The sequence below is a fragment of the Lissotriton helveticus genome, chromosome 6 (assembly GCF_964261635.1).
Source record: "Lissotriton helveticus chromosome 6, aLisHel1.1, whole genome shotgun sequence".
Classification (NCBI taxonomy): domain Eukaryota; kingdom Metazoa; phylum Chordata; class Amphibia; order Caudata; family Salamandridae; genus Lissotriton; species Lissotriton helveticus.
Window position 1 is genome coordinate 255,027,616 of NC_136067.1, and position 16,013 is coordinate 255,043,628.

General features: G+C 48.5%; 1 protein-coding gene across 8 annotated transcripts in view; it reads left to right on the plus strand.

The window, feature by feature from the left end:
- ITSN2 (intersectin 2) overlaps positions 1-16,013 on the plus strand; it is a 1,402,222-nt gene that overhangs the window by 983,090 nt on the left and 403,119 nt on the right. The gene's annotated exons all lie outside the window — the stretch shown is intronic.

The following is a 16,013-nucleotide window of genomic DNA, read 5'->3' on the forward strand; positions in this document are numbered from 1 at the left end:
CGGGTTCGACACCGGCACCGACCCCGTCGGAGTCGGTTCCGAATCCTTTGACTTCGGTTGGGAAAGAAAGGTCTCGGAGGAAGGCCCAGAGACTTCTAGAAGAGGAGAAATATGGGTATTCTGATACTGAAGAAGGGGAGTTGCAGGATTCTGAGGATCCCTTTGAAGACTTGTGCGAGGCCAGTGGGCTTGAGCTATCGCCTGAATGGGAGTTAGCTTCTGTATCAAATGTTCCAACTAAGGATGTGGTACCTTACCACACTGTCATTAAGAAGGCAGCGAGTTTGCTAAACATTACTTTACCTACGGCTGATTATAAGCCTAATATTTTAACGGAGGTGCTTCATTCTCCCTCATCTGTGATCGAACCTATGTTGCCCTTCAACGAGGCATTGTCTGAACCTATCTATGAAGTCTGGAAAAAACTCTTATCTGCTCCTGCGGTTTCTAGAACGGTGGCGAGGAGGTATAGAGCTGCACCGGAGGATCCTGCATTTTTAACAACGCATCCTCTTCCTGAGAGTTTAGTAGTGCAGGCTGCCTGCTCTAAGAAATCTGCTGGAGCGTTTCCACAGGTTCCTGGAGACAAGGAATCCAGGAAACAGGACCAAAGAGCAAAAAAGGTTTTCTCGTCAGCCAGTATGGCATTAAAATCTACCAATGCTACGTGTCTGATGGGGAGATATATCCATGCTTTAATGGACTCTGTCAAACAGATTATTCCAAAGATTCCTGAGGAGGACAGGAAGGATTTTCAAGAAGTAGTCTCGGACACCCAAGCAGCTGCTAAACAGGTCATCCAGAGTGGTCTGGACACCGCAGACTCGGTGGCAAGAGTCATGGGTTCCTCTGTGGCTACTAGGAGAGCTGCTTGGCTCAAATCTTCAGAGTTTTCTGCTGATGTCCAGTCTGCGTTAATGGACTTGCCTTTCGATGGATCAGGTCTGTTTGGAAAAAAAGCTGATACTGCCTTGGAGCGTTTTAAGGACAGTAGGGCCACTGCAAAATCTTTGGGCCTTCAGTCCAGGGGTACTACCGGAAGACGCTTCAGGGGATTTGGCCGATCTTCCTTTCGATCTTATAGATCATCCCAGCAGCAGCCTCAGCAGCAGCAGAATACTCTGTACAAGTCGTACAGAGGCAGACAAAGATCCCGTCCTAGAGGTCGTCAAGCTTCCTCCTCCTCCTCCTCCTCTCCTTCCCAACCCCCGGCCAACGCAGCAAAGCAGCCCTAGATCCGCCATTCCGGATCATGTGGGCCCAGTGGGGGGTCGGCTTGCTCATTTTCTACAAGATTGGGAATTTATAACATCGGATCTTTGGGTTCTCAATCTTGTAGAGAATGGGTATGCTCTTCCTTTCCAGGAATTCCCTCCCGATTACCCTCCTTGCCAGGGTTATTGTTCGGAGGACCACCTGCTTCTCCTGCAGGAAGAAGTCCTGGCACTGTTCCGAAAGGGTGCGATAGAGGTGGTTCCAGAGCAGGAAAGGGGTCAGGGGTGCTACTCCCGGTATTTCCTGATCCCCAAAAAAGATGGCAGACTTCGGCCAATCCTGGACCTCAGGATTTTGAACCTTTACCTGAAGCAGGAAAAGTTCAAAATGCTCACTCTTGCACTGGTTCTTCAAGCGCTGTTGGAAGAGGACTGGATGGTGTCGATCGACTTGCAGGATGCGTATTTTCATATTCTCATCTTGAAGTCGCACAGAAAGTATCTCCGTTTCACGGTTGGGTCACTGCACTACCAGTTTGTGGTCCTTCCGTTTGGCCTTACTACTGCACCTCGAGTCTTCACCAAGGTGATGGCAGTGGTGGCAGCTCATCTCAGAAGATCGGGGATTCACGTGTTTCCGTATCTAGACGACTGACTGATCAAAGCAGAGTCGCCAGAGAAGGTGCTCCATCATCTGCAGGAGACAACTCAGTTGTTGCACAGGTTGGGTTTTTCGATAAATGTACCCAAGTCTCACCTGGTGCCCTCACAGCGCAACCTGTTCATAGGTGCGGTACTGGACACTACTGTATGTCGGGCATTCCCTCCTCCTCAAAGGATTCGCGACATACAGGAGATGATTCCTTTATTTTTCAATGGAGCGGTCGTTCCAGTCTTGAAGGTTCTTCGCCTGCTCGGTCTGATGGCTTCATGCATTCTGTTGGTCAACCATGCACGCTGGCACATGAGGGCACTCCAGTGGTGCCTCCGCAGGCAGTGGTATCAGCACAACGGGGATCTCAGGGAGTCAGTGAGGATCTCCAGAGAAGCTGCGGCGGATCTGTCTTGGTGGGGCGTGGAAGGCAATCTGTCTCAAGGAAAGCCTTTCCAACTGCCTCCATCGGTGGCCACAGTGATATCGGATGCATCCACCCTGGGTTGGGGTGCTCATCTGGGGGATCTGGAGGTCAAGGGTCTTTGGTCTCCAGAGGAAAGGTTGCTTCACATCAACCTTCTGGAATTGCGGGCGATACGTTTGGCGCTCAAGGCCTTCCTCCCTTCCCTTCGCGGTCAGTCGGTTCAAGTCCTGACGGACAACACGACCGCGATGTGGTACGTCAACGAGCAGGGAGGAGTGGGGTCCCAGTGTCTCTGCAGAGAGGCTCTGCGCCTCTGGTCCTGGGTTCAGGACCATCAGATTTGTCTGATGGCAAATCATCTGGCCGGGGTTCTGAACGTTCGTGCAGACAGTCTCAGTCGGCAGTTCTCTGCCGACCACGAGTGGAGGCTTCACCCGGAGGTGGTTCGCGACATCTTTCAGATGTGGGGGACTCCTCGGGTGGACCTGTTCGCCACTCGCGAGACTGCTCACTGCCCGTCATTCTGCAGTCTCCAGTATCCGTTGCAAGGAGCCTTGGGGGACGCGTTTCAGTTGAGTTGGGGAAATCAACTCCTTTACGCGTTTCCTCCCATACCTTTGATTCCTCGGGTTCTGAGGAAAATTCGCCAAGACCGGGCCCAAGTCATATTGATCGCCCCGGATTGGCCGAGAAGGGTGTGGTATTCAGACCTTCTCCACCTCTCCTCTCACCCGCCGCTCCGTCTCCCTCACAGGGCAGATCTCCTCTCTCAGGTGGAGGGGCAGGTTCTACACCCCCACCTTCAGACCTTACACCTTCATGCCTGGAGATTGAGCGGGGCAATCTGATTTCTTTTTCTCTCCCTCACGATGTGGTGGATGTCATTTTGTCAGCCAGGCGTGACTCCACTAAGTCCATCTATTCTTATAGGTGGTCTAAATTTGTTGTTTGGTGCAGGGAGAAATCTATAGACCCTTTGAGGTCCCATTTATCTGATGTGCTCCAGTTTGCCCTTTCTCTGGCCCAGCAGGGGCTTGCTGTTGCCACGGTGAAGGGTTATCTTTCTGCGCTGTCGGCGTTTATCTGTTTGCCTGACCAGCCTTCTCTTTTTAAGTCTCCCATTGTTTTAAGGTTTTTGAAGGGCCTTACTAATAGGTTCCCTCCTACACCCTTTGTCGTGCCTCAGTGGGACTTGAACCTAGTTTTGACATTTTTGATGGGGGCTCCCTTTGAGCCTCTTCACAAGTGTCCCATGAGGCTTCTGACCTTGAAAACGGTTTTTCTCGTTGCAATCACCTCGGCAAGGAGGGTAAGTGAGCTTCAAGCTCTTAGTTCCAAGCCCCCATTCCTGACCATTCATGCTGAACGAATGGTTCTTAGGACCAGGGCTGCTTTTCTGCCAAAGGTGGTTACTCCTTTCCACCTTGGTCAGTCCATTACCCTTCCTACCTTTTATCCTCCCCCTCACCCTTCCAAGGAGGAGGAGCGGTTACACCTTCTTGACCCCAAGAGGGCGGTGTCTTTCTACTTGGACAGGACTAAAGACTGTCGAATGGACGACCAGCTCTTCGTTGGCTTTGCTGGCTGCAAGAAAGGAAGAGCGGTCCATAAGAGGACTCTGTCGAGGTGGATCGTGCTCTGCATTAAGATCTGCTACTCTTTGGCTGGTAAGGACCCTCCAGAGGGTATTAGAGCACATTCGACTAGAGCAAAGTCTGCAACATCTGCTTTGTCTAGAGGTGTTCCTGTTGAGGACATTTGCAGAGCCGCGACTTGGGCCTCCCTCCACACTTTCGCGAAGCACTACTGCTTGGATACCGAGGTGAGGAGGGACGGCCACTTCGCGCGCTCTGTCCTCCATGATTTCCTGGTATAGCAGAGTGGACACCCTCCTCCGGGAGTGGGGACTGCTGTGGGACTCTATTCACAAGGTGAGGAATCCACACGGCAGATGTATCTATCAGAAGAACAAGTTACTTACCTTCGGTAACGCTTTTTCTGGTAGATACTATATCTGCCTGTGGATTCCTCACTGACCCACCCGCCTCCCCGTTGTCCACTCTTCTATGCCAGAGTTTCTATTATGTATTTATCTTATTGTCAAATGTTTTATTGCATTTACTTCACACTGTGTGTGTTACCTTGATATTGGTACTGCGTATACTGTGTATATGTCTACTGTCATTGGTCCGTCCGTGTGCCTCGAGGGCACGGAAAAAAGGGCGGAACTGATGTCATCACGCCGGCGTGGGCCTGTTATAGGCGCCGGTGACGTCAGCGGGGTCGCGTGCGATGCCGTGCCTCTGTGACGTCCGGATCCACGTCGGCGCGAAGCTACAAAAGAATTTCCGAATGTTGCTGACGCAAGGGGGATATTCACAAGGTGAGGAATCCACAGGCAGATATAGTATCTACCAGAAAAAGCGTTACCGAAGGTAAGTAACTTGTTCTTTTGCCACCAGATAGCCCATGTCTTCCAGTTCTTGGGTGCTTCTGGGACCCCAATGTTGTCCATACCAGCCATTAGGACTAGCTTGGGATAAACTGTCTATCCACTGCATCACTCGCAATCCCCGTATTAGCCCTCCATTAATGACGGATCACAGGGCGTTCACACACGCTATGGAACAAGCCCTAGCTGAAGAAGTGCATCTAAGACAATTCTGACTGGCAGCTCTCCCCATCTGCCCAATTTGTGGAGCGAGGAGTCTAGGATGATGCTGAGGTTTCATGTATAGTCCGTGGGTGTGGGGGGTGGGTTCCGAGCACTGTGGGCCACCTGGAGTCATCCCAGGCACAGGGTGTTGAGCCCAGGATGAGGACTTCAGTCGTGTCTTAGTTAAGCTTTAGGCATCTGTCCTTCATCCAGGTGGGGACTGCCTTTATCCCATAATTAAAGCTGCGCTTGGCATCTGTAGGTTTGTCTGTTGGGGAGAGAATCAGTTGGGTGTCATTGGCGTAGGAGACGATGTTGAGTCTGCATCTTCTGACGTTGGCTGCAGGCGGGGCAATATAGATGTTGAAAAGGTTGGGACTCTGGGAGGAGCACTGAGGCACTCCACAGCTGATTTCTGTGCTTTCTGAATTGAATGGTGGAAGTCTGGGGGTGCCGACTCTGAGCCTCCCCAGTTTTCCGAGAGCTAGAGCGACCCCAGCTCAAATTAAAGAGTCCTGTGAAGTCAAGCGTTTTTTTTTTGAGCGGCCCCACCCCGCTTATGTGCCTTCGGGCCCCACGGGATCAGAGGGGGCCCCATCTAGTTCCACACTGGCAGCTCCAGCCCCGGTTCCGATTGATCCCGATGGATCCGGTCATGGATCTAGACTGGTGCCGGGTGTGCCACTCTGACCTTCCCTGGTGCCGGCCCCAACGCTGATGCTCCTGGTCCCACCAGTGCCCACCCATTGTGATCCCCAAATATGACAAGAGCCCCGTCGACCAGCATGCTTGCTCCCTCTACCATGGGTATGGAGGAGGGAGCTACATACGCAATGGTGGTGTGGAGGGTGGCTGAGATCCTTGGCCTTTAGTTATTCTCAGTGGCAGTCAAGACCAACATCTTGATGGAGGTGCTGCAACCAAGAATCTACTCCCCTGAACCGCTACTCCCATTCAACAAGGCTCTCACCTTTTGTGGACTCGGTCCAAACCCAACACAGGGGCTCCTGTGAATAGGCCGATTGACGGCTGCTGCCCCGCTCTAGGGAATTCAAATTCCTCTCCCACACTACCCTGGAGAGGTTGGTGGTCCAAGGCTCCACTTCCCATGGCAGTTCCGTGCTGCTCCCCCGTACAGAAAATCCAAGAGGCTGGACAGTTTGGGAAGGAAAATGTTTTCTTCCGCCAGCATTGCATGATTATTGGGCCACTATTCCCAAACGCTATGGGAAACAAGTGCACAAGTGATGCCACAGGTCCCGAAGGAGCCCCCGGTCATACTCTCCCAAGCAGTTACAGATGGGAGAGACGCAGCAAAGTTTATTATACGCTGTGGCTTGGAGACGACTGGCTCACTGGGCAGAACGATTTTGTCAATAGTGGACCTCAGACGCCACACCTGGCTGAGAACACCTGGCTTTCGTCTGGGGATGTCCAGGCTTCCCTCATGGACATGCCCTTTGATGGTACCAGTCTCTTCGGAGACAAGGCATACACTGCGCTGGAGTGCTTTAAGGACTCATGGGCTACGGCCAAATCTTTGGGCCTCTCGGCTGCCCCACGCTCACTGTCTGCCTTTTGCTCCATACATGGTCACAGAAGGGGCTTTCAACCTCGCCAACCCTATCCCAGCCACTGAGCTGCACAAGCTTCCCAGCCTCTGCGTGGATCAGGGCATGGTGGGTCTTTCCGGCCTTGTGGGTGGGGTAGGCAACCATCTGGTCCAGCTAGCACTCCCTGGCACCTGCAGCCTCCAGACCTTCCTAATCTTGCCCTTTTAGAACATGGCCGTCCAGTTGGTGGAAGGATCTACCATAACCCTCCATTGCAGATGTCTGAAGGGGCTACTCCCTCCCTTTCAAGACTACCTCATGCCTCCTTCTTACCTTCGGCTGGTGGAGGAGCATTTGTCCCTACTTCGCCAGGAGGTCATGGCTCTCTTGAAACAGGGAGCCATAGAGAGGGTTCCGGTGCCAAAAGTAGGCTGTGGATGCTATTCCCGATAATTTCTGGTCCCTAAGAAGGATAAGGGTATTTGCCTTATTCTAGATCTCAGAACTCTCAACTACTTCTTTAAAAAGGAGAAGTTCAAGATGCTCGCATTGGCTCAGGTCTTGTCTGCCCTGGACCCAGGAGACTGGGTGGTAGCTTTGAACTGGCAGGAGGCCTATTTTTACATCCCCGTTCTGCCTGCCCATTGGCGCTACGTGCAATTTACGATAGGCCACCAGCATTTTCAGTTCACCACCCCTCGAGTGTTCACCAAGGTGATGGCGGTGGTTGCAGCTCCTCTGCACAGATTATCTTGATGACTGGCTGCTGAAGGCTGTCCTCTTCCACCTCCAGGCTACGGCGAACCTCCTACATTTGCTGGTGTTAACTATCAACATACTGAAGTCAAACCTTACTCTCTCATACGCTACCTTTCATCTGAGCTGTTGTGGACACAGTGTAGTTCGGGCTTATCCTCACGGTAGCCAGTCCTGGATAATCAGGTTGTGAAACCGATGTTTCAGCCTCTATCTTGTGTTTCGGTGAGACTGGCTGTTAGGCTGCTGGGCCTTATGGCCTCCTGCATCCTGCTGGTGATGCATGCCAGATCGCACATGCAGTCTCTGCAGTGGGACCTGAAGTTCCAATAGGCGCAGCATCAGGGAATCTCCCCGACATGGTCTGGATCTCGGAGGGAGCTCCAAAGGACCGTCACAAACCGTGATTTGGTCAAAGGAAGACCCCTCTCCCTTCCCCAACCAGATCCCACAGTAGTGACAGATGCATCACTCCTGGCATAGGGCGGCCACCTCGGAGAGGTGGCGATGAGAGGACTTTGGCAGAATCCAGACTCCACATGAAGATGCTGGAGCTCAATGTGATCCAACTGGCCTTGAAAGCCTTTCTACCCTCCATCAAAGGAAAGCTATTGCATGTGTTCATGGACAACACCACCACCATGTTGTACTGCAACAAACAGGATGGGGTTGTGGACCCTCTGTCAAGAGGCCCTGCATCTCTGGACGAGGCTGGTGGTTCACCAACTGGCAGGTTCTCAGAACGCCAAAGCGGACAAACTCAGGTATTGATGCCTAGCGGATCATGAGTCATAGGTGGAGCAAGGGCTCTTTCAGCTGTGGGGACACCCTTGGTTAGATCTGTTTGCCTCTGCCAAGATTGTGCAGTGTCAGCAGTTCCGCGCGCTGGAGTTTCCTCGGGTGGCTCTTGCTCGAAGATGCTTTTTGTCTACAGTGGAGCTTAGGCCTCCTGTACGCCTCTCCAACCCCACCACTCCTGCCCAGAGTTCTCATGAAGATCAGGAATGACCGTTCCCAAGTCAATCTTGTGGCTCCAGACTGGGTACAGAGAGTCTGGTATTCCAAACTTCTGAACATCAGTGTTGAGCCTCCCATCAGGCTGCCCCTTCGGGAGGATCTTCTGTTGCAGTAACAGGGGAGGGTACTTCACCCTGAACCTGGCAATGTCCCGCAGTCTGCAATGTTGGTCTGGAAGCCAGGCATTCGTCCCTTCACCGACATGGTATACGCCAGTCGTTGGAAGCGATTTGTATCATATTGTACAGAAAAGTCCATTGACCCACTTTCACCTCCCTTTCTGATATTTTGCTTTTTATTCTTACCCTTACCAAGCAGGGCTCTGCTTTGGGCACTCTGATGGGTTATCTATCTGCTCTGTCTGCTTTATTGCAGCTGCCTGACCAACCCTCTTTAAGTCCCCTATTGTAAAGGATTTTTGAAGGGCCTTGTACACGTGCTCCTTTTTTTTATGCCTTCGTGGGACCCTAATTTGGTTCTCACATTATTGATGTGTGCTCCTTTCGAGCCTCTTCACGGTTGTCCCCTCAGGCTGCTCAACATCAAAACAGCCTTTCTTGTGGCAATTACATGGGCCCGGAGAAGGAGTGAGCTGCAGGCTTTATCTTTCAAGCCTCCATTCTTCTCAGTTCATCCTGACAAACTGGTGCTTTGCACTAGTGGTGACACCATTTCATGTAAGACCATCTGTCACCTTGCCCACCTTCTACCCTCCTCCACATCCCTCTAAGAAAGAGGAGCGACTCCACCTTTCTGGAGCCAAATATAGCGTTGTCGTTCTACCTTTACCGCATACGACAGTTCCGGGTGGAGGACCAACTCTTCGTGGGGTATGTTGGTGCTAAGAAAGGTCGGATGGTGCAGAAATGGTCCACATCTTGATGGGTATTTCTCTGCATCAAGATCTGCTACGCAATTGCAAAGAAGCAGCCTCCTTAAGGTGTAAGGGCTCATTCCACCAGACCTAAAGCTGCGACCACTGCATGAGCATGTGGAGTCCTAGTCCTGGTGATCTGCCAGGCAGCAACGTGGTCTTCCTGAACACATTTAGCAAGCATTGCTGCTGGACAGTCAGATCCTCAGAGATGGACATTTCACCTGTTCGGACCTGCAGGACTTCCTAGTTTAAATTTGTCTGCAGACCCACCACCGCGGATGGCATGGCTTTGGTATCTATTCAAAGGTAAGAAATCTGCAACTAGGAGTCTTCATCAGATGGACAAGTTATCTACCTTCATTAAAGCCTTATCTGGTAGATCTATCTATTATTGGTGAAGATTGTTGATTTCACGTTTGAGACAGTGAGTTTTGCGTCTCATATGCATCTTCATTTTTAGGTATTCATTACAATGTCTTATGCTTTGTTCTTTATAACACAAAACCTGTTCCTTGGCAATTTGAGGGTAATCTGTCAGTGATCTATAAATAAATAAATAAATAAATAGAGAGAGAGAGAGAGAGAGAGAGAGAGAGAGAGAGAGAAAACGAACACTGTATGAACGTCAAGAATTGGTTCGCACTCACGGTGGATAAAGACATATGACCGTTTTGAAGGGCCAATGTAAAACATGAGTCTGGAATCCCAATTTAAATCACCTGATAATGAAATTAAACATAAGAATAATGGTTGTATTTGATAACCGAAATGATGAGATTTAATTACAAGTTGGTCTTCCAGAAATATGTGACTAAACCCACTAGAGGGTATTATGAGACTGTGCCCTTTGAAATTGGAAATGCCTAGGAAGTATAATATAATATATACATTAAGTATTTAATATATGAGTTGTTCCGTTTGGAAAGAACTGAAATTCACTATTATTTTGATTATACTCTATTGCTGTCTTTAACAATAATCTTCCTGCATGTAAGTTACATGAAAAGATAGCTAGTACTAAGTTTACTAGTATTCACTAGTTTTTCTTTAAAACTGAATGAATGAATGAGGGGAGTCTTATATCGCGCAACTTAGACCAAGGGCATCAAGGCGCCTAAGCAGGTCCAGAAATATGTAGTAACCGATGAGGTACTCTACAGGTACGCTTCAGAGAAAAGCCAAGTTTTCAGTGCTTTACGAAACAGCGCAATCAACGGTAGCCCCAGGAGTTCAGGAGGAAGAGAATTCTGTAGCCTGGGTACAACCGAGGAAAATGCTCTGCCTCCCCATTTGGCTCTAACAAATTTGGGAACCTCAAGAAGATTTTTATTAGATGAGCGAAGGGGTCGACAGGGAGAGTAGAGATGAATAAGTGACTTAAGACCCACAACACCCGTGCCATGAAGGGCCCCTTAGGCAAGACAGAGAATTTCAAAAGAAATCCTGGACTTTATGGGAAGCCAGTGTAGACTTATCCGGGCTGCCGTTGCTGAGGCGAGTCTAGGAAGGTTTAAGACCATCTTTGCCGCCGCGTTCTGGACCATCTGGAGACGATGGATGAGGCTCTTATTTATGCCCACATAGAGGGCATTACAGTAGTCCAGTCTTGAGGAGACTAATGCCACAGTGGCCAGCTTGCGGGCATCAGGGGAGAGATAATGGGCAATCTTTCTGAGGACCCTGATGATACCACAGCAGGTGGAGATGGTCCTGCTGACCTGACGGTCAAAGGAGAGAACAGTGTCCACAAAGACTCCTAAGTTTTTAGCAACCTGACGGGGAAGAGGGCAATCCCAGAGGGAGGCAGGCCACCAGTCTTTGGACCAGATATCCTGATTGCCCCCGAAAATCAGCACCTCCGTTTTCTCCCCATTTAGTTTCAGGAAGTTCTGTACCATCAACTGTGACACGGCCTCCATACAGTTCCTGAAGTTCAGAGCAGAATCCTTCAGGGGCTGCGTAAGGGAGACCATTATTTGAGTGTCATCGGCGTATGACAATACTTCCAACCCAAAAGATCTAACTACCCTGGCAAGTGGCAAACTTGCACCACTATGTACAAATACACTACATTACCCAGAATGCCATACAGATGATCAAAGGAAATTAGCAAAATGTATGACGTTCTTATGTTTATGTTTAGGTGATTTGTATTGCGCGCAAATACCCTGAGGTGTCTCGCGCATAGGATTGTTAGTTGGACAGACAACGCTGAAGGGCGGTCATTGATTGAAAAGCCAGGTTTTCAGATGTTTTCGGAAGATGGTGAGGGTGGGACTAGATTTGATGGACAGAGGAAGGGTGTTCCAGAGCTTGGGAGTAGCCACTAGGAAACATTTGTCTCCCCAGGACGAGGTTCTGCTGCATGGAACTGGTAAGAGGCAGGTAGAAGATGAACGGAGGGATCTGTTGGGAGTGTAAATAAGAAAAGCATTCCTTAAGAATCGTGGTCCTGAGTTGTGAATGGTCTTGTAGGCAATGCAGAGTGCTTTGAATTTAATCCTACTTCTGACCCGCAGCCAGTGGAGTTGACGTATGGCTGCAGTGATGGAGTTCTATTTAGGAATGGTGAGTAGGACTCTGGCTGCCGCATTTTGAATGGATTGAAGTTTATTTAAGAACTGTTCTTGTGCATTGAGAAAAAGGGCATTGCAGTAATCCAATTTGGAAAATATGAGGGTGGCTATGAGGGTTTTTCCTGCAGATGCTGGTAGATATGGGAGTAACTTCTTAATTTTCCTTAGCATGTAAAAGGAGGAGGAGACCACTGTGTTCACGTGATGATGGAATAGCAGTTTGTCGTCGGACATAACCCCAAAGTTTCTGACCTTGGCAACCGGTTCTGAGGGGGGTGGGGGGGGGGCAATTTCGCTTGGCCACCAGGTGGAAGACCATCCAGGGGATAGGTTGCCAAAGGTCATGACCTCGGTTTTGTCCGAGTTTAATTTTAGGCAGTTATTCGACATCCAGGAGCTTATGGCCAGCATACCCTCCTGGAATCTAGAAGCAACCGCTGCCCCGTCCTTATGCACGGCCAACACCAACTGGGTGTCGTCTGCATAGGTGGTTAAACTCAGCCCATGTGCTTTGATGACCCTCGCCAAGTCCAACACATAAATGTTGAATAGTGTCGGACTCAGCGATGATCCCTGGGGCACCCCGCACGGGAGAGTGAAAATGGGCAAGTAAAAAGCGCCCAGTTTCACAGACTGAGTGCGGATAGCCAGGAAGGAAGCAAGAAGGTCCTTAGCCAAGTGGTTAATCCCCAGGGTTGAGACACGGTCGATCAGGGTGGAATGATCGACCGTGTCAAAGGCGGCGGATAGGTCTAATAGCATGAGGACCGCCGCCCCACCTTGATATTAGTATGCGCCCGATATGATGATCACATTCCCATGAAAAAGGTCACTGCGAGACCGAAACACACTGGGACCTCATCATTTGGTTTTGAAATCGATCAAAAAATAGCATTAAAAGGAATTACAAACCACCCGTGAGTGCAACCCAATTCTTTACGATCGTTAAGCTGGATGATATTAATAGAGATGCTCTGCCCTTAACGGGCACCGCACCGCCCCGCCATAAAGTGCCGACACACCCAGCGAAATCGAGCCAGGGAAGGAGACGTGAATTGCTGGAGAAGGCGACCGCCGGCAACATGGAGGACGACAGCCACCTCCCCCAGTGGTTTCCGAACAGCATGAACATGATAATTGACAACCGGAGGATCAAGAACATCACAAAACACCTCAGTAGGTAAGTGGGGGGGTGGTCAAAAATCAATCGAAAGCGCTCAATTGCAGTAGACGGTTGGATTCATGATTTACTGCTCAAATCCAGAACTACAAGTGAGCAACCAGGAAGGCAGCTGTATATTTCAAACAGGAAATAGACATCTAAGCAGTGATTTGAAACGGGTGGTACACCTTATAAAGACCAAAATGGAACAATATCTTAACAACTTTAAACAATCGAATGTAAATGATGGATATCAGAGAAGCAAAACGCAATGCCATTATGGCTACAACTTTTGAGCAAACAAGCTCCATTTCGCACACAGGACCAAAAAAGACAATGCAAACAGAACAACAGATATTAAAAGTAAACTTAAACTTTGGGAAAATTGTCATAGAAGGAAATCAACAAGTGGTGGGAGGTACTATCCCTTTTTTAAAAATTGTTTTATTGAAACCTTTTACAGTATTACATCAACACTTTGCGATATGTGTCCACATTGGCTGGATGCAGTAACGACCCACAGCGGGCACTTGATGCCTAATTAAGATCACAACTAGACAAATACAATATAAGCATACAATGGTAGACAAGTGCATTATGTGCATCCTAGATACATATTAGTGAATTCTCAAGGGCTCTCCCAATCTCCTCCCAAAACATGACAATCCCAAGCAAAAAGCAAACTAGTTCGATGTTCAGCAATTCTAATGATCATCACTTCCTTCCGGCTCCCCAGTTTCTTTTCCCACAAGATATTGCTGATATAGCCCCCAAAAATGCTTAGGTCGATTCCGGGGAAGCAACAACTCATTGTAGATTTCTGACTGTTTATCGCAGACCATATCGACACAGTCTCTCTGGTGTATAATTTACACTGTTGAGAAATTTAAAATGAATGATGCGGTGCCTTCCATTTAGCAAGATGTTTGGTCATTTTGCAGCGATACGGCCACTTGCTGTCATCTATAATAAAGCCTAGGTTGCCTTGCCATTTTATTCTTAGTCTCCTGCATCTAGTAATAAATGGTAGTCACTGTCTTTGCAGGGGAGGAGGAGCATAGTAGGAAAGAACTGGGTAGCAGTTCCGGGGGGCGCCTGGATATCATCCCCAAGCAATTCATGCAACTCATGTCTGACCCTGTAGAAGTGATATTGAGTGAGAGTCAAGGAGTCACGTTCTTAAGTCTAGACATCAGCCCACCTCCGGACCACTCCTTACAGAAATAGATCTCCCAGCTTGGTGATGTTTAATTTCTTTAGTGCTAGAATAACTTCCTTTCCCCTGCTAACATTGAGTCAGTGACACCAGTCTAAAGGCATCAAAGGTGAATACATGAGTGCACCTGCCTGTCTGATTAATAAGTCATGCCACGCGTGAACCATACAGTTAATGGAGTCCAATGTGCTAAGTCTCCAAGAGGGGGCCTGAAACTGTGTCTGCTGAAGAATGTAAGGATCTGCTGCCACCCCCTCAATTTGCAAGTGTGGAAGACTCTGTGGGCCATGTATCCAGTGGTGTGCACGAGAACACTGCTCTGGTCTGTAATATAACTTTTAAGTCTGGTGCGTTGAGCCCATCCATAGAGTAGGGCAATATTAGGATCTCCCATTTAACTCTAGGTTGCTTCCCAGCCCAGCCAAGCTTAATCAGTATAGAACCGAGGGATTTAAACAGTTGTTTCGGGAGTAGCATCTGGATATTTTGAAACAGGAGATGCGTCCCATCAATGACAAGTCCACTGAACTACATCATCTTCAAATTTGGAGATCGCTTTACCATAATTTTCATTAAACACCAATTCCGAATCCGTATGCACTTGGATGCCCAAATAGCGAACCAGTTTCATAGACCATTGCTATGGGATGTCCAGCTCAATAGGTATCATGGAAGGGGATCAGGGGGAAAATAATGGATTTAGTACAATTAACTTTGAGGCCTGACATGGCAGCAAACTTCACAACCTCGGTGAGCACAGGAGCGAGATTTGTTGCTGACTCCCGGACATACACAGCATATCATCAGCATATGCTGATGTAATGAGGCGATACCTAGGAAAGCGAATTCCTCTCTGTCCATGGTATTCTCTCAGTGCCCACGCCAATGGCTCTGCCACGATAGCATATAATAACGGGGACAATGGGCATCCCTGCCACATGCCTCTCGTGATAGCAATAGGAGATGTAACTGTATCACCTACCCGTATTCTGGCCACTGGGGAATTATATAAGGCCATCACTAGTTTGAGAAACACATCTCCCACACTGACTTGCCGCAAAACTGCTTTCATAAATGCCCACTCATGGGAGGTACCATCCCTTAAAAAAATATCTGGAAGTGAAAAGAGTACCGAGAGGAGTAAGGATCACCAGGATACGAGCAATGAACTTTTACACGAATGGGGAGAACATATACTGAATTCTTCGCTTGGCCTAATTGCTTAAAAATATTCATGAGCAACTTCATGAGCTGGAAAAGGAATGGTCTCAACTGGAGCTGACAAATTTAATGAGGAAATTGAAGGACAATTTGGAAAACAAATGGAATAACATGAGGAAATTGTACAACTACGTAAACAAAAAAAATTCCAGAGAGAAAAAGATAACTTCAATGAGGGATGCTTTTTCACATATGCTAGCAAATTTAATATTCTGATACATCAAGAGAAGAGTGAAGGAAAACATGAAATAGCGAGGGAAGGGGGAAACGTACTTTTTTAGGCGAACTAATAACAACGACAATGGGAGGAAAAATACGGGACCCTCCACCTATACCACCAGGTGAAGGGGATGGAGTCGAGGAAGGGGGAGCAGACAAGAAGAGGAAAAAGGGAAGGGGGAGCAGACGAGAAGAGGAAAAAGATGTAAAAGAGAAAGAAAAACTGGGAGCAACGACCAGAAGCATGAAACAGAAGAAAACATAGACGATGCACACCAAGATCTGAATGTTCTTAATCTATCGAAAAGACAAATGAAAGACTCTGAGATTTCACTGTTGAATATGGGACTCAACTTTTGTCCTGTAAGCTGTATGGACCTTGAACAGACAAGGATAGATTGATATAAATACATCAGGGGAAAAAAATTAGCCAAAATATTTGCTAAAAATTGAAAAATGAAAGAACA